The 25,083-nt window shown below is 42.9% G+C and overlaps 1 protein-coding gene across 3 annotated transcripts in view; it reads left to right on the top strand.

The window, feature by feature from the left end:
- Positions 1–12,240: 12,240 nt before the first annotated feature.
- Positions 12,241–25,083, top strand: part of RAI2 (retinoic acid induced 2) — a 68,485-nt gene continuing 55,642 nt past the window's right edge. For 2 of the 3 annotated variants that reach the window (XM_059680584.1, XM_059680588.1), the window contains exon 1: positions 12,651–13,039. The gene's annotated coding sequence lies outside the window, so the exon portion shown is untranslated. Of the gene's footprint in view, positions 12,456–12,650; positions 13,040–25,083 lie in introns of those variants that run through there. The other variant, XM_059680585.1, reaches the window with a different exon arrangement.

Below are 25,083 nucleotides of genomic sequence, written 5' to 3' on the forward strand. Positions count from 1 at the left end.
CATTCATCTACTGATGGGCACTTAGGCTGTTTCCAGATTCTAGCTATGGTGAATTGTGCTGCTATGAACATAGAGGTGCATATATGCACCCCAACCTTTAATTATTTTTATTGATTTTATAGAGGAAGGGAGAGGGAGAAAAAGAAATAATCAATGATGAGAGAGAATCATTAATCAGCTGCTTCTCGCACGCCCCCCTACTAGGGATTAAACCCACAACTGAGGCATGTGCCCTGGCCTGGAATGGAACTGTGACCTCCTGGCTCATAGGTTCATGCTCAACCACTGGGCCACACAGGCTGGGCTAACACCCCAAATTTTAAACCTGTTTGATGAACTCAATAGTTAAGCAACTTAATCAGCAGATAGAATCAATGAACTGTGATCATGTAAATAAAATGTATCCAATCAGAAAGAGACAGAAAATAGATTAGAAAAAAATGAACAGATTTTTGGGGTCTTGTGGAACAATAAGAAAAAATCATATTAGCGTAGCAGAGGAAGAGAAAAAGATTGGGGCTAAAAAAATATTAGAAGAAATAATGATGTAAAATACCCCAAATTTAGCAAAAGAAAACACACAGGTACATGAATCTGAGCAAACCCCAAACAGGACAAATGCAAAGAAATTCATACCAGCACATCATAGTTATACCTCTGAAAACTAAAGGCAAAGATAAAATCTTGAAAGCAGCAAGAAAGAAATGATGCATTAATTATCAGGGAACATCAATTCTAATGATGTTTTCAGTTAGTTCATCATTGATGTATAGAAACACAACTGATTTTTGTATATTGATTTTGTATCTTGAAACTTTACTAAATTTGTTTATTAGTTCTAACAGTTGTTTTGTGGTGGGTGTTTCTTTTCCTTTTTTTTTTTTTTTTTTGGTGGATTCTTCAGGGTTTTCTATATAGAGTACCATGTTATCTACAAACAGACAATTTCTTCATTTCAAATTTGGATGCATTTTATTTCTTTTTCTAGCCTAATTGCTCTAGCTAGGGCTTGTACTATGTTGAATAGAAGTGGTGAGGGCACCCTCATGTTTTCCCTAATCATGCACTGTTTTGTATGATATTAGCTGTACACTTGTCATATATGACCTTTATTAGGTTGAGGTACATTCTTTCTATACCTGATTTGTTGAGAGATTTTATCATGAAAGGATGTTGAATTTTGTCAAATACTTTTTCTACATCTATTGACACGGTCATATGGTTTTTATCCTTTATTCTGTTAATGTAGTGTATTACATTTATTGATTTCAGTATGTTGAGTCATCCTTGCATCCCAGGGATAAATGAAACCCAAATAGCAAAAAGACCCCAAATAGCCAAAGCAATCTTAAGCAAGAAGAACAAAGCTGGAGGCATGATACTTTCTGGTTTCAAACTGTATTTCTAAGCTGCAGTAATCAAAACAGTATGATATTGGCATAAAAACACAAAGACCAATGTAACTTAATAGAGAGCCCAGAAATAAATCCACACATATACACACAACTAATCTCTGACAGGGGAACCAAGAATACATAATGGGAAAGGATAGTCTCTTGAAAAAATGGTGCTGGGAAAACTGGATATGTAAAAGGATAAAATCTTACACCATATACACAAATTAACTCAAAAGAGATTAAAGACTTAAATGCAAGTTATGAAACCATAAAACTCTTACAAGAAAACATAGGGATGAAGCTCCTTGACATTGGTCTTGGTAATGATTTTTTAGATGTACAACAAAACAAAAATAAACAAATGGGACTACATCAAACTAAAAAGCTTCTAGACAGCAAAAGAAACAACCAACAAAATGAAAGGGTAACCTATGGAATGGAAGAAAAATATTGTCAAACCATCTATCTAAGATGGTTTATAATACTAGAAGCCTGGTGCATGGATTCATGCACATTGAAAGGAAATTAATTAGAACATGGCCAGTGGGGCAGAACTGGGCAAGACGGGCTGGTACTGGGCAAGATGGGCCAGACACGCCCTAGAGCCAACCTCCCACAGTCCCTCCCTGGCCGGCCACAACTGGGGTGGCGCCGGGCTCAAAAGATGTCTGCAGAGTGAGCAGGGTCCCTCTGGCAGGTGGGGTCTCTCTGTCTGGCCTGCGGGGATTGGGCTGAAACTGGCAGTCTGACATCCCCCAGGGGTTCCAGAGTGTGAGAGGGCACCCTGCAAAATTGCTGTTGCTGGGAAGCTCCTGCATTGAGTGTCTTGTGTCTTCCCCTTGGTGGTTGGTGTGCATCATACCTACCAGCCAGTTGGCCAGTCACTTAGCCTTTTATATATATATATATATATATATATATATATATATATATATATATATATTCCAAAATATATGAGGACCTCATACAAGTGAATAGCAAAAAAACTAACAAACAAAAACAACCCAAAACACACACAAACAACCCAATTTTAAAATGGGTAAAACGACCTAAATAGACATCCAAAACAGACATATAAGTAGCCAACAGGTATGTGAAAAGGTGCACAACATCACTAATCATCAGAGAAATGCAAATCAAAACCACAGTGAGATAGCACCTCACACCTCTTAAGACAGCTATTATAAAAAGGACAAGAGATAACAAATATTGAGCAGGTTATAGAGAAAAGGGAACCCTGTATGCTGTTGGTGAGAATGTAAATTGGTACAGAGATTATGAAAAACAGTATGGAGGTTCTTAAAAAAATTAAAAATGGAACTACCAGGTGATCCAGTAATCCCGCTTCTGGGATTTATTTGTTATTGTTATGACATACATTTATTTTGTTTTAAATAATAGACACATAAATAAAATGCAAACACTATGATTTAATTAATAAGTGAGTGAAAGTAATAAACTGATAATTCCTTTAAGTATGTAAATAGAAAACACAAACATAAAAATGGCTTGCCTCCACAGTTATCAGTGAAATATAGTTTAGTACAAAATGAGAAATATTTTGGCCTAGGCTGGTGAGTATCCATAAGGCAAGTACTGCCAGAACTCATATTTAGAGTTATAAGAGGAACATCCTTTTTAAGATCAGATTGGCAACATGCAAATGTTTCTGCATCTGCCCCAGAAGTATTACAGCTGTATATTTATTTTGAAAACTTATTAATGGGGAACATCAATATATACAATTGTAGAGTTCTTTACAACAGCAGAATTTGGAAATAGCCCACACTTCCAACAGTAGAGGAAAAGCTAAGTTTTATGGTGATGGATCCACTTAATGAAATTGTTTATTGAACCATTGATAATGTTTACTCTGATTATGTAATATTATTAGAATGCTATGGAAAATGCTTATCAATGGAAGTTATTAAAAGATAAAAGCAGGACTAAAATCATGGGTAATACTATATCACTTGGGTAAATGCTATAAAGAGAAAAACTTGAAGGGAACATACAGATCATTGAGAGTGGTTATAGCTGAATGTTTATCATGGAGATAAAATAACTTTTTACACTTATATTTAATTTTTAATGAAATTTACTTATAATGAAAAATCTTTTTTAAAGGAATAAATTATACGCACTCTACAGTATTTCCATTTTAACCGTGAATAAATTATAAAGCAATAATATTGTAATTTTCAAAAGGTCACCTCTATTTGCAAATAAAATATTTGTTCTTAAAAGAAAAGCAATCACTATAAATCTCTAATGAGGACTCATCTAATAGAAGGGGTGAAAGAGATAATCCAGGATGATGGTGATTGGAATTTGTGCAACACTCCTGTCAAGTTTTGGGGCAGTTCCTTCAAGGCAGAACATCAGTGAATGAGAAACCAACTTTATCCATGCAGACTGCTATGTGAGCTTCAGAGACTGATGGGGACATTTTGGTGAGTGAGTTTAGGTGGTGGAACTACATTTCCAAAGGAAGACATGAGAGCTATGAAGAGAAACAGACCCAAAATCTTACTCTTAGGGCTGGGCCAATGTGGGGGAAGGTCATGAAGAGGACAACTGGAGAACACTATAGCTCGGTGGTTGAGTGATGCCTCAGGAACACGAGGAGCTGTAATGGGAGAGGCAAGCTTCATCTCAGATCCAACACACGGGTGGTCTGGCTCAGAAATTGGGCAGGAATCATCCTGGGAGTGAAGAGCATCAGGATTCCCCTTGGGAGGAGCTGAGGTAGCAGGGGCTGACAGGAAGAAGTCTCATGAGAGGACTTGGATGTTTACCTGGCACAGGGAGGCCACAAATGAAAAGGACAGCAATAAAAACTGCTAGCCATCCTAGCAAGAGAGGTTTTACTCATGCTCTCTTTTTCTCCTTCTATAAAATTTTTCCAATCATAACTTTCTAAACAGACTCATAGATACGAGAACATTTTGACAATTGCCAGATGGGAAAGGGGTTGGAAGATGGGTTTAAAAGGTGAAGGGATTAAGAAGTACAGATTAGTTGTTACAGAATAATCATGGGGATATAAAGTACAGCATAGGAAATATAGTCAATAACATTGTAATAACTATGTATGGTGCCAGGTGGGTACTGGAAATATCAGTATATGATTATGTAAAGTATATGATTGTGTAAACACTATGCTATATACCTGAAATTAATACAAAATAATATTGAATGTAAACTGTAATTGAAAATTTTAAATGATTTTAAATGGAAAAAATAAAATTTTATAACTTGGGAAATTATCTTAACTGCAAAAAATGACATGATTTAAGTCCTATCTGTGTTATACATTGATGTCCTATTACAAAAGTGACCTTGCAACTCCTCCCACTTCTTATAATTGTAGTATGAGAAACCTTGTCAATAACATTGGAGAAACCTGCCATGCATGACTCAGGACAAAACTTGCCCATCACCCACACACTGAAGGTTTCGGGAACATGCAGTGCATTTTGTGACAGGGACCATTTGTGAAATTAACGACCACATTCTCCTTTGTTTATACACTGTGTGCTAGCAAGATCAGATAGGGTGTATCTATGGGAGAGTTAATCATTTCCAGCAGTGGATGGGCTTGATGGCTGAGAAAGTCCTCAACAGCTCTTCTAAAAAACTGCAGAGATGGACTCTTGCCCTCATCACAGTGTCTGACACGGGGGACTGTAGTTTTGGTGACTGGGGATATTTAAGGCCACTGCTTGTTGTCCCCTTTACATAGAGTGTCTCAGCAGCTATTTTTAATGATTGTTTTGGACAATATTCTCATTGTCACTCCAGGGCATAACTCCAGAGCAGCTTCGCCGATTTTTGCTTTCTTATTGGGAGATCAGTCTGGCTCCTTTGTGAATGAATTTTGAAGATAGGTAAAAGTAACCCTGACGCCAGAAAGAGAACAGGACTTGACATGTGTAAAGGTGTGTGTGTGTGTGTTAGTGTGTGAAAGTGTGTGTGTGTGTGTGTGTGTGTGTGTGTACAGTTCTCCTGCCCACCCTCCTTTGAGAGGGGTCATCTCTGAGCCTTGGTCCTTGATGTGCCCATATTTCAACTGCACTCATGCCATAGGTGGCATTGTTATACCATCTGGCAAAATAATTCAGCTCTCCCAAACCAAATCTGGGTCTATTTTCAACTTAACCAAAATCCACTGCCTTATTATTTCATGTCCCTGACTCCAAATCTCTTCCAGGCTATTATTTTTGTTTCTGGTCCTTTCTTGGTGACCTATATGGTTTCCACTCTGTCTCATGCAACCTGGCTTCTCACTTGACTTGTGCAGGGCTCTCCATTGATTGGACAACCCTGATAGCCTCAGGTGACAGTCACATGGCTTCAACCCCAAACCCATCTCTGTCCACAGCCTCCCTCCACACAGAAAAGGAAGGTACATGTGAGGGTTATAAGACTTGAACAAGATAAGGGATATTGAATCTCCTTAGGAGTAAGAGACCCCAGATGTGAGGGGAGATCATTGTGAATTTAACCATGACTTATTGAGGGCCCCCTGCAGAGAGAACTGAGGTAGGTTCTGTGGGAGATGTACATCAAGGACTTACTTACAAGTCAAGTCAGAAAGACCGGACATGGCATCAGGGGGAAGACGGCTGCTCCTGGTATGAGGGATCCAAGTCCACAGAGAGAAGCAGCTGGTTCAAAGCCACTCAGAGCAGTGAGAGAGCAGGAAATAGAAAGAAATTCTCCTGACCTTGGGCATAGGAATCAGCCTTTGTCAGAGGCAAGAGTGTGCCTCCAAGGCGCTGCTCAAATGAAAACTGCCAAGTGCAGTACCTTCCAGATTCAGTGCAACCACATGGTAGCTTAGATGATTTCCTTCCCTTGTCTTGAAAGTCGGATTAAAATATCAATTCCTGACCTACTTCCTCCTTTCACTTGTTTTTGTTAGATCTTTTGAATCCATAAAGTCCTCACCCCATCTGGGACTAAACCAAACCAAAGTAAAAGCAATCCTGCAACTTCATGCATGTCTTAGGATGCTTTTAATTGCAAGCAATAGAGACCTGACTCAAAGAAACTTAATCTAGAAAGCAGTGTAATAGTTTATGTAACAGGAAGTACAAGTTCAGGTGGCTTTAGAAATGGTTGCTTGTTCTAGCAGTTCAATAACATCATCAGAGTTCCAGATTCTTTGCCTATTTTTGTTGTTCTGCCTTGAGAGCATCAGGTCTCTCCTAAGCCTGCTCCTGCCATCATAGTTATCAACCATCCTGGTTTGCTTTGAATACCCAGTTTATGCCTTAGGCCCTTACATAATTAGTAATATCAACCCCTTTTACCTTCAGTAGTGCACCAGTTTATATAATCAAGTATATGGACACCTGCATCATGTTTTTACTGACAGTTCCAAATGGGGTTTCATTATCTTCTTGTTCATTGGGAGAGGGAGGGTGGCTCTCCTATAAAGAACTTACCCATGATACTCCCAGAAAAATCTCTTCTCTGGTCTATTTGGTCCAAATTATAGTGGGAGGGATGCCATCTGTTGCAGATCAAATAGACCCCATACTAAAGCTAGGATTAACTTCTAAAGTATATGGCTTTGTAGGAAAGGGATGGATATCTGAACAACATTGTGGTTCCGTTAGGAAAGAGGAATGGGAAATGCAGAATGGGGCAGCCACAAGCAGAGCCCTTCATAATGAGCCTTTGACACTTTGACAATTTCTCACAATCCTTTGAAATCAAATGCTCTCCTGGCTGTAAGACTAGACAGAATTACAACTGGACTAAAAGAAACGAGTGCAGAGAAGGGCCAGTTCATATATAAAATCATGGCATAATACAGTTCACATTAGAAGTCTCCATTCTATCAAAATGATTAAAATCTTTCTCTTACCCCACAGGCTTTGAAAATTCCTTAGCTAAAAATGCCATCCTTAAATATAATAATTTTAAAATGTTTTTCTTGCTGGACTGTTCCTCTGAATGTTTTCCATTCTCTTTCCCTAAGCCTAGGTTTGATTTCAGTCCTCTGTGTTTTAATTACCCTTTGCATTTTTTCCAGAATCAACCCTTTTTCATTGTGATTATGTGTTCAAATGTCCACCTGCATTCAGTCACTCAATCATCTAGTAAATATGACTGACCATTAAAATTTTTTAAAAGAATTTCTATTTTAAATATTCAGCTTCAGTAAAATATAGACCCCTTAAGAATTTTGTGAAAGCAATGGACCATTTCCCCCAAAGACATTCATACCCATGAGCACTAAATTGGCATTACACCTTCAAGGGTTCTAGGAACTCCTAGAGAAATTCACAATGATTCTCATGCAGATCAGATCAGATCAGATCAAATCATGTTGGCATGGCCAAGGGTGATGGGCTCAGCCATCAACTTAAGTCACATATGTCTTCTGCAGAGCTCATCAATACCCACTGGTTCAGCTAACACCCAGGACTTAATGGCTTCCAAATCTAGGTCTCCAGCTTAGATTTTGAACTCCAGGCCTGTTCTTGCAAATGCCTACTGGACTTCTCTCTGTGACTACCCAAGATATACTTTCAACTCAAGATGTACTAACCAGCCTTAACCGGTTTGGCTCAGTGGATAGAGCAGCCGTGGGCAAACTACAGCCCGCAGGCCGGATCCGGCCTGTTTGAAATGAATAAAACTAAAAAAAAAAAAAAAAAAAAAAAAAAGACTTTACCTTTTATGTAATGATGTTTACTTTGAATTTATATTAGTTCACACAAACACTCCATCCATGCTTTTGTTCCGGCCCTCCGGTCCAGTTTAAGAACCCATTGTGGCTCTCGAGTCAAAAAGTTTGCCCACCCCTGGGATAGAGCATCTGCCTGCGGACTGAAGGGTCCTAGGTTCGATTCCAGTCAAGGGCATGTACCTTGGTTGCTGGCACATCCCCAGTAGAGGGTGTGCTGCAGGCAGTTGATTGATGTTTCTCTCTCATCAGTGTTTCTAACTCTCTATCCCTCTCCCTTCCTCTCTGTAAAAATCAATAAAATATATATATTTTTTAAAAAGATGTACTAACCAAAACTCCCTGGAGCACACATTGGTGGGTGCACTACCCACATCCTTTGGATGCTACCATTTCTTTTCTTTTCTTTTTTAAATTGCTACCATTTCAACATGCTCCACAGATATTGAAGCTGCCAACCAGTATCCTTTCCCTATACCTGAAAAAGACTCTCTGCCAATACTGGGTGGCAGGTTGAAATTGCCAAAAAATCATCACCCTCTGAGTGGGACAATTCTGAAGTGAGTGTTTTGTATCATGTCCAAGAGTTTGTCTGTAAGATTAACCTCCACTTGCTCATGGTAGTAATTGGCCTTGATTACATACCCTCTATTGGCTGTCATCCTTCTGTTTCCCTTTCCCACATCCCTACCACTGTTTCCTTCACCTTACAAATCAACTTTCTGCACTTGAATCTTCGTTTCAGGATTGGCTTCTGGGGGAACCTATGACATTCATCATTTCCAGCTACAAATCTAATTCTCTTCCCAGGGACCTGTATCTCACTGACCACACCCACAACCACCTTGTCATATGATTCAGAAAGCCAGATGTAAGTCACCGTATTTCCTCCATCATTATTCCTGTTGATCGTATGTCCTGAGTACCACTTGAGTCAAGTTCGAACCCTTCATCTCTGTTGACACTGCCTTGATTCAACTGGGATCATTGCCACAGTCTCTCTCACCTGGTCTCCATGCTGCCAACCTTACCTCTCTCCTATCAGCACTTCACACCCACCATCAGAGTGATCATTCCTCAACCCAAATCTTTCCTGGTCACTCACTCCCTTGCTTCAAGTCCTTCAATGACTCCCCACTGACTACAAAAAGCTCCTTTACAGGACAGACCAGGGAATCTCAAATGACCTCTACCTTCCCCTGTCCCCACCCCCACCACAATTCTTCACAGACTACTCTAGCAGCCTCCCAAAATATTTGCAGCCACCTTTGTATCCAAGCTTTGGTGCCTGCCATTCCCTTCACTTGTAATGGCTTTCCCTCACTTTCAAAAACTCTTGTTCATCTCTCAATGCTCAACTCTTGTCACCCTCCATGTACAATCTTTTCTACTGCCCTCATGCCATTCCCTACCCCTTCCAAGTACAGGAATAGGCCCCTCCTTTGGTGTCCATCTGAGCCATTTTTAACTCCTCATGTACCACATGGTGTCACATTGTATTATTAACACTTTATTTACTGGTCTGTGAGCTCCTTGGGGTCAACAACCCTCCATTAACCATCTCACTAATCACAGTCCTTAGCTCAGTGACTGCCATACAGCAGGTGCTTAAATGATGATTATTGGATAAATGAGTGAATGATCCATCTACATGACAAGTATGTTGAAAACTAGATTTTGAGAAGATGCTATATTAGAGAAGCAGAATAGATATAAAAGAATGAGACCTGAAATAGAAAATTTCTTCAGTCCTAATTTAAAATCACAAAATATTAGAATTACATATCTCAAAAATCACCCTGAGCAACTCTGGAAATTTTGTTGTTGTTGTTTTCTTCTGTTGGGTATATCCTTTCTTACCTCCATTTTCTTAGTCATCCCTTTAACTGTATGAACACAATTCTTCCATATTAATGTCTTTATTCTGTCCCAAAACATCTCCTTTATCCCAATCCAGATCCTCTCTTCCTGGAATCCTCTTTTTCTCTTCTCTCTGCAAAGGCAGCCATTATGAAAATACAGAGGGGTGCCACTGTACATTTCTTTGGGAATGGGGTCCATGATACCTATTTATTATGCATTAATCTGAATCAATATAGTATTTCCTAAAAACATAAGCATTTCAAAGGGCATCAAATATGAATCACAATTGCCAGTGAGGTTCAAACATGAACCCAGGGTTGTGATGAGGCCAACAAAAGAAATAAGCTAGTAATTGCTTTCCAGGGTATCAATCCCTACCTTTTACACACATGCTCCTCAACACACACAAAACCTTTATGGATCTTTCATCCATGAACTTGCCCTATTATAATTGCCTAGCTATGTCTTTAGTTGTATTCAGGCTACATCCTGGTAACTGAGCCCTCACATACCTGATCAGAACAGTTATGAGATCCATAGAGGAAGTCTGTGGTTATTGAAGTGGTTGAAGACATTCACAAACAAATAACTCCATAAGTATCATTAGTTACTCACAGCTCATTCAAAACCCAATGGCTTGGCCAGGCCTGTGTGGCTCAGTGATTAAACATTGACCCATGAACCAGAAGGTCACTGTTGGATTCTCAGTTAGGGACCATGCCTGGATTGTGGGCTCATTCCCAGTATCAGGAGTGCAGGAGGCAGCTAACCAATGATTCTCTCTCATCATTGATGTTCTATCTCTCTCCCTCTCCCTTCCTCTCTGAAATCAACAAAAACATATTTTGAAAAATAAATAATTAAAACTCAAGAGCTTGATTGAAAAAAAGTAGGAACTGGTCCTTTCTGCTGATGTTCATTATTATCAATTCTTAAACTTGCACTGTGTGTCTTTCTGCTCTTATATTGATTGGGCACTTCTTAATTTGATTCTTCTTTTTCATAAGAGAAAATTTAGTATTAAGAAATGATATCAATAGGGCTGACTTCTCTGTTGGGGCAGTAGGCACAGTGCCTGAGGCTCACAAAGCTTTTAGGGGCCCATGGGAATGTTTTAATTTCATTTAAAATCAGAAGAAAAAGTGATCTTTTAGGTTGAAGAAAATGTTTTAATATATAATATTAATATATTTATCTTTACAACAATGCAATTAAAAAATGTAATTTTTACTTTTTTATGGAGGAAGGGGTCCACAAAGGCAACGTGTGCACGAAAGTCATAGTGAGGCCCTTCTTTCTACCACATTATGCTCATAACACAACAAGGCTAGAATAGAGCCTTTTAAACACAAGTTAAGGTTCCCATATTAATTATAAACTTGCCAGGCTGCTCTCTATGTATTTCTGTTTGGCCATCCCACTTCTACAAGAGGTTAAGTCATGGTTACTACTCACAGCATTGGGACGGCTTTCTGCTCTGATTAAAGTAATTTCTGCTCTGCCATTCTCTCAAAAATCTTCATCCTGTTTTGATGAGCAGAAAAATAATCTTTACATCTTTAGGGATTAATTAAACCAATGTAGTTACTTCCTTTGCACTGTTAAAACATTTATAGTATTTGATTTTCTATTTTGTTTTAAAATGATCAATAGTAGTAATGATACTTATTATTTATATACTGGTTAGGGACCATATATCCATCATCTCTGTAACTCCAGTTCTTAGCTCAGTGTCTGGCAAATACTAGGTGCTTAATAAATGTTAGATTAATAAATGAATTGCCTCTAAAGCAATTATGTGGAAATGAAATTATGTCCGTGGACTAATATTGCCTTTAATAATCTCACACCTTGTGAGGAGGGTCTTCGACATGTATCACAATTGGCATTTTAGAATGTCATCGCTGGACCCTTCCCACTTCTCCCACCTTCATCAGCCAGACACTTCCTCCCTCCTGGGCTCTGTTCTCTCTCCTCTCCATCCTGGGGTCTGGAATGGTCCCTAGCCTGCTGGGAGGTGACAGGGTCGTGCTCCACTGGCTTTCCCTGGCGTCCCACCGGCCACTCCCACCCAGAGCCCCAGAGCCTCTTCCTGCTACCAATCCAAGCCACCTACAGCCACGCCCTCCCCATGGGCTAGATCACCTGTCCCTCCTCCGCCACAGCCTCTTTGGGTACCCTTTCGCCCCCCTCCTGCTCCCCCTCCTCCGCCACCTCCCCCAAGCCCTCCCCTTCCCCGCCTCCTCCCACCCCTTGGTGTATATAGTAAAGCCTGGGCGCTGCACGCAGTCACACACTCGCCCGGACAGAGGCGCACACACGCTCACGCACAATCGGCAGCGGTGGCGGCGACAGCAGCTCGGTGACAGCAGCGACGGCGGCTCCCACGGCTACGCACCCCCTTCAGGAGGCGGGCGGCGAGGCCAGACCGGAGAGTTCCCGCACCCGTGACCACCCCGCGGCTTCCTGGAGGCGGCGGCTGCAATAGCGAGGTAGCGGCCGCGGCGCCCCCGTGCGGGCTGGGGTCCCCCCTCGCCCTCCCAGTGCCGACCTGCCTTGGGACGCAGGGGGCGCGCCGGACTGGGAGCGCCTGGCGGGGCCCCGCGCCCTGGGAGGGGCCTGCTCGCGGGGGCAGGACGGCACCCTGAAGCCCGGGCCAGCGGGAAGGGCCGGGCGGGGGCGGAGGCGGGGATGCTGGCGGAGGCCGCTACCAGTGCGGTGTATCTGGGCCCCGCTCCCGCTCCCGGTGCTGCGCACTTGCCAGCGGGGCCAGGGAGGCGGCGCAGGCCAGCGGGGAGGGGGCACCCGAAGTGGGTTTCTGGCAGCCACCATCGCTGGCACAGGACGCAGAGGGTGGCGCACGGTGAACTCCGCGCCCAGGCACCGCACGGGGCTGCCTCTGGCTCTGCGGCTCTGCCCCAGCCCAGAAAACCGGCGCCTTCCAGGCCCTTCGAAAGATGGATTCTGTTGACGTATCTGGCGGCCCTGGCAAGCCGGGTGGAAAGTTGGGTTTTGCCAGATCGCGTTGGGCTCGCCTTTGTGACGCTTGGCCAGCCCCGCATCCTCCCGGAGCCGGGTGAGTGTGCATAGGCGCCCAGGAAGCCCTCTTGTCCCCCCAGTGCTCAGATTCGGGGTGGCCCACACTGGCTCGGGCTTTCTGCCATGTTAAGCATTGGGCAGCGTTCACGCTGCATTTTTTTGCGTGCGTTTCCGTGGTGCCCTTTGCTGCGGAGGGAGTTGTTGCTTCTTGCCGCGTTGGCTTTTTCAGGGTCAGGTTTGTGCGCTGTGTGTTTGCTTGTTTGCTGTTTAAAGCCCGACTATTGTTCCGGATAAGCTCCGCCTGGGTGGGGAAATGGCATCCCACCACGGTTGCCGGCGAGGGGTAGAAATGTTGCCAAACAGCTGCTGCTTTGTGTTTCACTATCGGAAGTCCCTGGAGTAGGTTTGGGGCACGACGGATGGATGGAGAGAGGGATGGGGCGTGGAGAAAAAAGGTGGCTTTGGAGGAGCAAATTGTCACCCACCCCGTGGCATGAAGTCAGCCTCCTTTTCTGCCTGCCAAACTTTTATGAATATTCCTTTTGTGGCACGGGGAAGCTTAATGAATTCAGCCCAGTTTTCCAGGGAAAAGCAACCGGGCTTTAACAATGGTTTGAGAACTTAATCAATGAGAAAGGCAGGGGGAGGTGGGGGTGGCGCTGACACCGTATCAGGGATGTGGCTATTCTTGCAGAGTCAGGTGGGAGAGAGGTAGGCAGGGCAGGGCGCAGCGCCAGGTGGCCGAGTTCTGGGAACTGTCCATAGCTCCTACCTGTGCCCACAGGAGCCACCCTCCTTCTCGCCCCCACCCCACCATTTGCCCAGAACTCAGCGACTGGGCGTGAGCTGCGGCTTGCTGTGGTGCGCAGGCCGGCCCCCCTCATCTGGCGTTTTTAAGGATGTGTAAATATTTTGCTGAGGATAAGTGACATCAACAGAATGATATTCCGCAGAGCCCGGGTGTGCAGCGATGATAAATAGATACGGCCAAAGTTTTGATAACCGCGGATTTTCATGGCTCTCTCTGTTTCATTAGGGTCTTTGTTTTTGTTGGTTTAGCATTCTCTCTCATCCTCTGGTGTGATCCCTTTATTTAGCTGATTCTTGGAAGCTTCTCTTTAGAACAGAGAGAAAAGCAGCCAGCAGGAAGAAAACAATTTTTAGCCTTGCATGCACAGGGCAAGGTTTGCTGTGCTTTTTCCCAGAGAATATTTCTCACCGTTTTCTGGATGCCTCTCTTCCACCTTTTGAGTCATCAGAATCGTTCCTTGATTGACCAAGAGACTTCTGATAACTTTGAAAATGTGTAGTGATGTGTCTTTGTTGCAGTGGAGGGGTGGCAGTGTTGGAGGAAGATAGTTGGGAGGCTAGTGGGTGGGAGCCACTCACTAGAGCAGCATTATGCCCCCACCCAGTTTTGTCCTTAGCATTTCTTCTCAAAGGGAAAAATGGGGAGGGGGAGCTGTGCCACCTTCAGAAGCTGGGGTGGGCTGGAAGGCACAGATTCATAAGCCTCGTGGCATCCCAATTCCTCTTCTCCTTAGAAGCCCAAAGAGGCCACCTACCCACCACCAGACCCCCCCACCTCGCACACACAATATACTCTGAATGGGCACGTGTGTCTCATCCTGACAGGTGCCCACTAGAGGCAACCACAAGGTGCCAGGCACTATGAGCCAATTCAGACTGGAATTTAGGATTTAGACTGCTTTGGTACCAGCACCAATCAGCTATCCAGGGCGGGAGTCCTTTATAATGCAAAGAAACCCCAGACTTCCAACATTGAGGCTCAGCCCAGGAAAACCTGCCCATCTCAGGATTAAAAGAAAGAACAGCTTTCCAGGTGATGCCAGTTGCCAATGTGAAAACTTGATTGGTGGATGGTTGGGTAATAACTGTAAAATAAAAAGTATTGTAGCTAGAAAACAGCCTCTGAGACAGGGCCTCTGAAAGGCAAGAAAGAAAAAGAAAAGGATGGGAGGTATGTGACCTGGTGCTGCTAGGAGTTCTATAGCACCTGGAAACAGATACAGCACTAGTTACAATGACCTGAAAACTGGATAGGACTAGCCTCCCTCAATCCATTGGACCAAGAATGGAGGTATTCTGAATGGGGAGATATTCACATACAGTGTGCTGTGACTCTCCAGTCAGAAAATACCAAGTTTCTGTTCTTGGCTCCTTCCCTAATCTTAGATTTGGGGGAAGAGGGTAGTGGAGAGAAGTAAGTTGGGAAAAGAATTGACATTTGTTGTTGCACTGTCTGCCAAACACTTCACATGTGGGAACCCATGATGTGACAGAGGCATTATTTTACAGATAAGGAATCTGAGGTTCAGAGAAATTTCCTGTCAAATGTCTGATTCCAGGCTTTAGATGGGCAACATGTACCTCTACCCCTGCCCCAAATCTCTTATTTATTTATCCCACAGGCCAGAGTCCTCAGCCCCTACCCATTCCCTACCCATTCACAATATATGGTACCTAAGGGCAAGGGGAGCCTACCAAATACCCAGCCCAGTCACCCAGGGTGTATGTGCCAAGTAGATGGACCCCAAATAGTCCCTAACTAATTAAGGTGGAAAGGCTGTGCCTTTCATCTTGGAATACCCAATACCCAGTTGTTGCTTAATAAGTGAGAGTTGAGTGACTAAATGCTGGAGCTGGTAGAGTGAATGGTGTTGGGGAGGGAGCTGTAAGTCACTATCAAAGGAAACCCAGCAGGAAGAACACTTGAGCTATGAATGTTTGGTTGGGGACTCTGAGTTCCTGGTGTTATGCCCCTGCCCCGAATAGATAAAGCTGACAAGTCCACATGAGACAGGCATTCCCACCTTGTAGATGAGGAAACTGAGACTGAAACTGAGGCCCATAGTGGGACCAGAGGGTGAGCAGGTTATTTTGACTCTTAACCGTCTTAGATAAATAAACTCTAAATAAAAATGAGTTGGGGTCTTGCTATGTAAATGCATTGTCAAAGTTAGTCCCTTATCCCCATTCCAACCAGATGGCAGTCTTAAACCCCTATAAATTTTGGAGTCATTGGGAGAACAGGGATTTGAATCCATATATGAGGTGCTTTTGACTCTGCTGCCTCCCTTATCAGAATCTGAGGGAGACCTCAGAGAATGAGGATCTAGAGAGGAGGAGGAGAGGCTAATTATATTCTTTTGCACACAAACCTGTGTGGGATTCTGAACTAAGCTTGATTTAGGGATTAGGGTGGCATCCTCACTGTAGAGTTGGCAGCTCTTGTCTTTGGAGAATGCCTCTGATTATCATTTCTCTCTCCTACCTAATTGTCTGCCCAGACACCCATCATCTCGTTCTTTTCAGACTCAAGGTGTTTCCTTCATGGCTCACAATTTTTTTAAAATATATTTTTATTGATTTCAGAGAGGAAGGGAGAGGGTGAGAGAGATAGAAATATCAATGATGAGAGATAATCATGGATTGGCTGCCTCCTGCATGCCCCCCTACAGGAGATCAAGCCTGCAACCCAGGAATTATGTGACCTCCTGGTTCATAGATTGACACTCAACCACTGTGCCACACTGGCCTGGTTCATGATTTTTAATGAGCCCTTGATTCTACCGCTCCCTTGTGTTGTTTTTTTTTTGTTGTTGTTATTTTTGTTGTTGTTAGTCCTCTCCCAAGGATACTTTTTCCAATGATTTTTTTTCTTTAGATAGTGGAAGAGAGGGAGGGAGGTGGAGAGAGAGAGATAAACATCATTGTGAGAGAGACATACCCATTAGTTGCCTCCCGCAGCCACAAATGCCCCAACCAGGACTGGGAACAAACCCACAATCCAGGTATGTGTCCTTGACCAGAATCAAACCCAAGACTCCTTGGTCCACAGACTTATACTCTAACCACTGAGCATGCTAGCCAGGGCAACTCTCTTCTGTTCTAATGGCCACTGATGAGGAGGTGATTTTGGTGGCCATGTTAGTACTTCTGTATTTCTCACATGACCCTTCTTTTCTCTCTAGCCATGAATACACACACAAACACACATGCCTGCTCAGGCACAGACAGACATAATTTGATCATGTTTCTGTATTTGCTTCACCAAATTATATTGCAAACCCAGAATTGTTATTGAAAGGACATACTTGACTTTGGTGATCTTCTGTCCCATCCTCTGCCTTAAATAGATTGGAAGAGCTAAGATGGAGGCAGCTCAACCAGCAGATGCCTTGAATAATTACTATACTCACTATGCAAGTGTGGGCCTTGGGCCTTTCTTAAAAACCCACTTTAATCTTCACTTAGAGATAGGGCTGGGGCCACCTAGACATCAAAATCCTTGCAGTTACTATTTCTGTTGTAATTGTTTTCTTTCTAAAGATTTTTGAAAATTGATTTTTAGAGAGAGAAAGGGATGGGGGGGAGAGAATTATCAACACAAGAGTGAAACATCAATCAGCTGCCTCTTGCATGCCCCCTACTAGGGTTTGAGCCCAAAACCTAGACATGTACCTTGACCTGGAATCAAACCAGCAAACTTTCGGTGCACAGGACATGATGCCAAACCAAATAAGCAATACCAGCCAGGGCTCTGCTGTAATTCTTAGCTCCAATAACCCTATAGTTCATCCTGCTCTCACCTGTCACTCTTCTTCCCATAGCTGGTTTAGTCTTTCAGCACAGCACTATCTAAAATTTCTATGGTGATGGAAATTTTCTATATCTGCACTGTCCCATACAGTAGCCACTAGTCAGATGTGGCTATTGAGCAGTTGAAAGGTGGCTAGTCCAAAGTAGGATGAGCTATAAGGATGAGACCTAGTACAGCCGTGGGCAAACTATGGTCCACGGGCTGGATCCGGCCCATTTGAAATGGATAAAACTAAAAAAAAAAAAAAAAAAAAAAAAAAGACCGTACTCTTTTATGTAATGATGTTTACTTTGAATTTATATTAGTTCACACAAACACTCCATCCATGCTTTTGTTCCGGCCCTCCGGTCCAGTTTAAGAACCCATTGTGGCCCTCGAGTCAAAAAGTTTGCCCACCCCTGCCCTAGTATATGCATGGGATTTCTACAATCTATATATATAAAAGCCTAAGTGACCATTCGACCATTCGACCAGTAGCTATGATGCTCACTGACCACCAGGGGGCAGATCCTCAATGCACAGGCATGGAAACATGGAACAGACTGATGAATCTCAGAGGGAAGGGAGGAGGAGGGAGGGCAGGAAGAGACTAACCAAAGATCTTACATGCATACTAGAGGTCCGGTGATCCGTGTACCAGTGGGGTCCCTTGGACTGGCCTGCAGTGATTGGGCCAAAATCGGTTCTCTTACATCCCCCAAGGGGTCCCGGATTGCAAGAGGGCACAGGCCAGGCCAAGGGACCCCACTGGTGCATGAATCCGTGCACCGGGCCTCTAGTTTAGTATAAATAAGCAATGCAGAGTAGCTTATTAGTAACTAGAGGCCTGATGCATGAAATTCATGCAAGGGCCTTAGGTCCTGCTGTGGCAGCGGCCTCCTCTGCTTCAGCCACCTCTGCCGTGGTCCCCACCCACCTGGCACCTTTACCATAGCCTCCGCCTGCCACTGCCACAGCTGGGGGCCTCTGCCCCTTCTGCCTCGGCTCCTCTCTGCTGTGGCTTTGTCTGGAAGGAAGGACATCCAGAAGGAAGGACGTCCAGAAGAACATCCTGTCTAATTAGCATATTATACTTTTATTATTACAGATTCTTATATTGATTATATGGCAAAATGATACTTTGAATATATTGTTTAAATAAGCCACAGTATTAAACTTAATGTCATTTGTTTCTTTGAAATTTTTTAATATGCCTGCTAGAAACTTTAAAATTACATATATATTTCTACTACAGCACTGCTCCAGAGCAAACTAACTACCAAGCTGTGCCTTCAGCCTCACGGTACCTCCAGATGTTTCAAGGGGAGCATAAACCCACTCCATCTCTATGGCAGATGGGAGACATGGGGTTGATCCAGTAGCCACAACAGCCTGTCATCAAATGACAGGGTCCTCATCAAGCCTACCTATGAGCATGTTTGCTCAGTCAAGTTCTGTTAAGAATGTGGGCTCCTGAAACTTAATGGAAATGAGAGAGCAAGGTGGGGGTAGAGGGCAGGCCTGGCTGGAAAAAAGTGGCTCCTTTTTTTCTCCCAAGCCTCTGTCCTTGTCCATTGGAGAGTTGTCCCCTGCTTGAGCAACTGATTTCCTTGACACCTGATCTAGTAATATCCTTCCCGAAGATTCGTGCTTGGAGAATAGTGTCCCAAGTAGACACTTTAACACTGAGAGTGGGTTATTTGGGGCTGAGGCCAATCTTTAAAAAAGAGAAAGGAGAAAAGGGGACATACATAGCCATTTCCTGACAGCTTGATGAAAACAAGAGCATGGAAATAAATACAGTTTCTGAGAGAGAGACAGGATATATGCAAGGAAACCCAATTTCATATGTCGTGGTGCTGAAGATGAGGAAATCTGACCAAGGGACAGTTCAGGGGGGGATGGCAGCGACCCTGTGGTCTTCCTGGGCCCTTCCCTGGGCCCTGGGTATGGCCCAAGTAGACAAAAAGAGCTGTAAGAATGAACTTGAGGCTGTGGTGATTTATAGGTCAGGCGTCTGTGGCTGCCCCCACAGAGGACCCTTGGCTGACCTCCTTGAGATCCTCGGAAGGAGCCGGTTTTGTTTCCCATGGCAGACTGTTTACTGGAGCACAGGAAGAATCCGACATTCTGGCGAAAAATAATTCATTAACGGCCAGGGTATTACCAGTTTCCTGGAAAATCTCCTCCAGCTGCACTGTAGCAACTGTTCTTTTTCAGCAGCAGAATCAGGCCTTGCTGGCAGCCAAGACTGGGTGTGTTTGGGCGTTTTTGTTGTTGTTATTTTTGTCTTTGTGTATATGGCCACTTTGGCTGCATAATTCAGAGAAAGGAACAGTGGCCTGGAAGGTTGAAATGACGTAGCTGTTAGCCATTCTTTCCTACATAGTTTAAGCCTGGAAGCCCCGATTCTAGGTATATACATTTTCTCTGACCAAAGCCCATCCCCATGCTGGGGGTACTGCAGAGCCACACAGAATATTGTAAATAAATTTTAGAAAATCTCAACACCTGTTCTTAAGACTATCTGAAAAACAGCTGGCTGAAGGCCCCTTCCCACAGACACTCCCCCCACACCCCTACACACACACACACACACACACACACACACACACACACACACACACACCAGGCAAAAAGTCTTGTCTTAGCTCTGTGGAATTCTTTGCTGACTATTAATTGGTACAGTGGGGCCAAGGTATGTGATTCATCATCCCAGTTTTGAGGGCATTTGGAAAGCCAGGCAAGCATAACCAAGAGAATGGGCTGCATGTTTTGCTCACTAAAGACTGATTGAATCTACAGTAAATAAAATAGGATGGTTCAGGAAGCTTTTTATGCTCTGGAAAAATCTGCTTTTAAAATAAAGGTTTTTGTCTGCTTGTTTTTGTTTTAATGCTTTGTGCTCAAAAACGTATGCCCAGCTAGCAAGAAATGGGAAAGAATGGCATTTCCTTGTTTTAGTTTTTTTTTTTTAACTTTAATTGCAGTTTAAGTAAGATGCAGTGTATTGATTTTGGTTTTGTATGGAACATAACTAGGTAATCATTTCATTTTATGCTATATTAATTTCCATCCATTTAGACCTATGAAATATGCACCCTACCTACCCCCATCATTGTCAGAGTATTTTTTTAATGTTCCTAGATTCAGACTGAAACCCTATTTCCTTTATTCTGAAAGGAGTAAATATGTCCTTAGTTGACATATATGTAAGCCAACCTTAGATTTCAAAGACAATGGGGTCTTCTGCCTTTGATAACTGCCACTGATAAGAATATTAAATGCCATGCATACTTGGCTTTCGCTAGAGCACATTTTTTTCCACCTTGGCCTTGTTGGAAGATCTTTATTGTGGTGGGTGCTGTCCTGTGCATTTATTATAGGATGGTTAGCAGCATCCCTGGTCTGTACCTACTGGATGCCAGTAGTATTACCCTCTACCCTAGTTGTGACAACCAGAAATGTCTCCAGACCTTGCCAAATGTCCCTTCTGGGACAAAATCATCCCTGGTTAAGAACCATTAATATAGACCAAGATTTAATAAGTAAGTTGTGTTTTTTTGGAAAATTCAATTTGAAATAATAAAAGACACAATTTCCCCTCTGACTTTTATATATACAATTTATGGGGATGCTTAATTAACATTTGGAAGTGGGTCATTTGCCTGATTTAATTCTAAGGTTGGTAGAAGGATCTATAAGATTGTAAGAACACAGAGGTGTTTTTTGTTGTTGCTGTTGTTTTGTTTTTAAGACAGGCATTGAATAAGTCATAGGTAATTGAGGGGCATATTGTAATATGTAATGGCTTCTCTAGTTTATCATAAAGAGAAAAGGTTTATTCCTCCCTAATTTCTTTTTCATATGAACTTGACTCCAGTTATGCTTTCAAAGCCACCAGGCATCTTCCTTCACCCCTCCCCCTTCCACACTGTCTTTTCTCCCGTAGCATCTTAAACCTAAACCAATTAATTTAGCCCCTTAGTGTACTTGGGAGAGCTCTACTCATAACACTGGAATAGATTCATTTCAAAATGTGGGAGTCCTCTACCCAGTACTAATTTTAGTACTTTTGAGAAAGAAAGTCAATGGTAGCTAAATGGAGCAGTTTTCAAAATGACTGGAAATTAAAATTCAGGTGGTCTCCACCACCCTCCCGATTTTTGTCCCTCTTACACACATTCATTTCATCGCAGCAATTCCCCTTCTGGAAAGAGAATGTCAGCAAGGCTCCCTCAGGCACCTCAAACCTGATAATGCCTGCAGTCAGCCCCAACAGATGAAATACTGTCATTGGACAAGCCCTCAGCCATCATCTTTCACATGGTCCTTTGAAAGTCTAGAAAGAAGGGACATGCATTCACAGGGAAGGTGTCATGGGGATGAACCCTGTCCTACCCATGTATGGAAATTGGATGGGCGCTTGGGGGACAGAGGGAGAACAGAGGTGGATCACTCATTATGCAGGACAGTGTCCTGGTGTCAACCCTGCTCTGCCAGTCTTCAGAGTGGGATGGGTGTTTAGGGACACTTGAGGGTATGGGCAGATACTCAGCACAGACATGAGTGGGGGCCACTTCATTTCGCAGCCATCCAAGTTAGGTGAGGCTTTTTCTCAGAGTGTCTCAAAGAATTTGGAGTGTCATGTGTAGAGGAATTCCTTTGCAAGCTTAGCCAGTGAGAAAAGATGAAAAGGTGAGTGTGTAGGGGTTGCCAGGACATCATTGGCAAGGACTAGCTTCGCTTGAAGAGTAATTTGACCCTTGCTTATCATGGGGAAGGAAGAGGCAATGAGCTGGCAGACATCCACAGTGTACTGGGTCCAGGCAGATAAATAATTGATTTGCTGCATGTGACACTTGGTCATTCTAAGTTGCCAACCCTTTGCAGGCCAGGATTTGGATGATATTTGCAACACTGGGAGAGGAAATGGGATCATAAATCTGGGCTTTGGAGGCCAGTTTGGTGGTGCAGAGGCCACTGGGGCCACTGCTGTGTGCTACAGAAACAAACAGACAGGTCGGTGTGATATGTTGTTCCTCAAAATAATGGCAATGGAAATGGCTGTGAAAAACATTTAGACCCTTGTCATAAAAAGGCAACAATCTTCCTGCTATAGGGAAAAGCTAAATAAACTCTATTGCAGCTGTATTAAGTAGAAACAGATTTGAAAATTGGGTGTTTTTTTCCCTGAGACACTTATTTATAGCAGGTTGGGCAAAGGCTGCCACTATCTTTTGTGACTCTGGAAGTGTTTTCCAGATGGCCCTTGCTGTTTTTCTCTTTATTAAGCTTAGCTGAACTTGCCCTCACTTGGAAAGGTTCATAGAAACGGGTGTTATTTTTTTCAGATTACAATGGCCATTGATTGGCTTCAAATCAATGGATGGGAATGGATTGAGCCTGAGCTGATGAATTTCCTTTCACATTTTAGAAATAAGAAAAATGTCAAGGAAAACTCAAAATAGAGGTGCTCTTTCTTTGACCATATACGTCAAAGCTTGAAAACTATGTGGAGACACATTTTCTATTAATTTTACGTTTACATTTTTAAAAATAATGCCCTCCTCTTTGCTAAAACTCTATAATGTTACCATTTCCTTTCCAACATCTAAACAATGTCCAGATACATTTCAGATTGAGCAATTAGCTCTGGCTGCAGTTTCTTTTTATGATAAAAAATTTCACTAACCCGCTAGACTAAATATGAAATTATCAAATTTGAATATATCAATATGAGACCATTTGTTCTAGCATCCATTGTAGCTTATCACTTGCATTTTAAGAAGGCTAGTAAAGACTGATTCTGCCCTGCCTTTTCATGTTGGACACACCCACACCAGAAATCTCAGCTTTGTTTTTGCTCTTAGGAGCTGGGCAGTTGGATTTGGGATCATCAGGGCTGATTCTGACATTCTAAACCACACAGTGAACCATTTTTGGAATGTCACATAAACCACTGGTCCCCACAGACCAGGCTTGCAGACTATTACCTGCATGGGACAAAATTTCTACCCATTCACAGTGAAATGGAAGAAAAGTGAAAATGTAATTAGTTTTTTTTTAAGCTAAACCTTTTCCATTTTACAGAAATGCCCTTTATCCTAAAATGTTCCTTTATAATTTTATTAGTGTTAAAGTCTCTTTTGTGAATAATTAGGATAGTACATGGCATTTGTAGTTTAACATATTTTTTTTGACAGTCAGAAGTTGTCTAACTCCTGTTGTAGCCTCCATTTAAAAAAATGTTACTCATTTTAAACATTAGAAAGTCTGGGATTCACCCAGGAGGCCTGAGTGGATTAGGAGGAGGAGCCTCTGTTATGATTCCTAAGCCTGAAAAACCAACCTGAGAGTCTTGTTCCAAGTCCTTAACCCAACTCTTCTGACCCATCACCCACAGAGAACTGGCTTTGTCCAAAGCCTTTGTGAAGAATGGAATTTCTTCAACAAAGGACTTTGAAGAGGAAAATTGGCCTCTTGGACATAATGCCTGAGCATACAGCCTCAGTGCTGGGAGACTGGACACTATATCCCTGGCTTCTGATGTCAACTCTGCTGACAGTTTGCATAGGCTTGACCCCCACCCCTTCTTCCTGTCTTCAGCTCTGCCCACCGCCACTGTGAGTGTAGGCCCCAGAATGGCTCACTGGGCCTGGCTCCAGTCTCCTCACTGCTCCACCTGACTCCTATCCTTGCTCCTCCTCTCCCCTGCTATTCCTGTCACTATTACACTAAAGCAGTCACCTAGCTCAAGAACACTCAGTGACTCCCTATTTCCTAATTAGTTAGAATAAAACACCACACACATAAAGCCCTCTTCCCATTATCCCTTTCATGACTGGCCTTCAGTAGGGAAGATGTCTCCGGGTTGTGCCATTGTTCTGGGCTGGATTTTGTTTGTTTTCTTATTTGGGGGGGGGGGAGGTTTGCAAGAAAGTTACAAGATCTCTTTAGCATCTTTCTAGACGAAGAACACTGAAGTATTGACTCTAATGTAATGGACTATCCCAGGGATTATGACATTAGTGGTGTTAAAAAAAAGAGAGAAATACCACCCTCCCAAATGAGGCTCTCTGGCTTCATGAATCATAGCCTTATTACGAGTCTCTTACATATTGCTTCTGGATTAGGATACCACCTTCCTGGCCTGCCAGCAAATGGGTATTGCTTTGGAATGGCACTGCTGGCTTGTCCTGTTGAAAGTAAAGCCACCTACATAACCTCTGAAATGTGCAATTGGGATGTAGTGGAAGGAGTCCATCCTAGCCAATGCAAACTATCTATTTCATTAGGAAATGTCTCCAATGGCTGCTCATAAAATCATAACAGCAGTAAATTACCTATTGTTTATCCAGCTCTGGCTGGATAAACAGTTATACCCAGTAATTTGCATTTATCATTTTATATCCAGCTCCAACAATCATACCAGATAGGTGGGCTCAGAGAGGGTTAGCAACTTATACCAGGTCACA

This window comes from Myotis daubentonii, chromosome X (genome assembly GCF_963259705.1).
Source record: "Myotis daubentonii chromosome X, mMyoDau2.1, whole genome shotgun sequence".
Lineage (NCBI taxonomy): Eukaryota > Metazoa > Chordata > Mammalia > Chiroptera > Vespertilionidae > Myotis > Myotis daubentonii.